Consider the following 1397-nt stretch of genomic DNA (forward strand, 5'->3'; position numbering starts at 1 on the left):
GTAGGAGGAGGAGGAGGAGGAGTCTAGTTTTACAGTAGTAGTGGTAATAGGAATCTAGATCTATAGTAGCAGTGGTAATAGGAATCTAGATCTATAGTAGTAGTAGTAGTAGTAGTAGGAGGAGGAGGAGGAGTCTAGTTTTACAGTAGTGGTAATAGGAATCTAGATCTATAGTAGCAGTGGTAATAGGAATCTAGATCTATAGTAGTGGTAGTAGTAGTAGTAGGAGGAGGAGGAGGAGGAGGAGTCTAGTTTTACAGTAGTAGTGGTAATAGGAATCTAGATCTATAGTAGTAGTAGTAGTAGTAGTAGGAGGAGGAGTCTAGTTTTACAGTAGTAGTGGTAATAGGAATCTAGATCTATAGTAGTAGTAGTAGTGGTAGTAGGAGGAGGAGGAGGAGGAGGAGGAGTCTAGTTTTACAGTAGTAGTGGTAATAGGAATCTAGATCTATCGTAGCAGTGGTAATAGGAATCTAGATCTATAGTAGTAGTAGTAGTAGTAGTAGGAGGAGGAGGAGGAGGAGGAGGAGGAGGAGGAGTCTAGTTTTACAGTAGTAGTGGTAATAGGAATCTAGATCTATAGTAGTAGTAGTAGTAGTAGTAGGAGGAGGAGTCTAGTTTTACAGTAGCAGTGGTAATAGGAATCTAGATCTATAGTAGTAGTAGTAGTGGTAGTAGGAGGAGGAGGAGGAGGAGGAGGAGTCTAGTTTTACAGTAGTAGTGGTAATAGGAATCTAGATCTATCGTAGCAGTGGTAATAGGAATCTAGATCTATAGTAGTAGTAGTAGTGGTAGTAGGAGGAGGAGGAGGAGGAGGAGTCTAGTTTTACAGTAGTAGTGGTAATAGGAATCTAGATCTATAGTAGCAGTGGTAATAGGAATCTAGATCTATAGTGGCAGTGGTAATAGGAATCTAGATCTATAGTAGTAGTAGTAGTAGTAGTAGTAGGAGGAGGAGGAGGAGGAGGAGTCTAGTTTTACAGTAGTAGTGGTAATAGGAATCTAGATCTATAGTAGTAGTAGTAGTAGTAGTAGTAGTAGGAGGAGGAGGAGGAGTCTAGTTTTACAGTAGTAGTGGTAATAGGAATCTAGATCTATAGTAGTAGTAGTAGTAGTAGGAGGAGGAGGAGGAGGAGGAGGAGGAGTCTAGTTTTACAGTAGTAGTGGTAATAGGAATCCAGATCTATAGTAGCAGTGGTAATAGGAATCTAGATCTATAGTAGTAGTAGTAGGAGGAGGAGGAGGAGGAGGAGTCTAGTTTTACAGTAGTAGTGGTAATAGGAATCTAGATCTATAGTAGGAGGAGGAGGAGGAGGAGGAGGAGGAGGAGGAGGAGTCTAGTTTTACAGTAGCAGTGCTAATAGGAATCTAGATCTATAGTAGTAGTAGTAGGAGGA

This window comes from Palaemon carinicauda, chromosome 5 (genome assembly GCF_036898095.1).
Source record: "Palaemon carinicauda isolate YSFRI2023 chromosome 5, ASM3689809v2, whole genome shotgun sequence".
Lineage (NCBI taxonomy): Eukaryota > Metazoa > Arthropoda > Malacostraca > Decapoda > Palaemonidae > Palaemon > Palaemon carinicauda.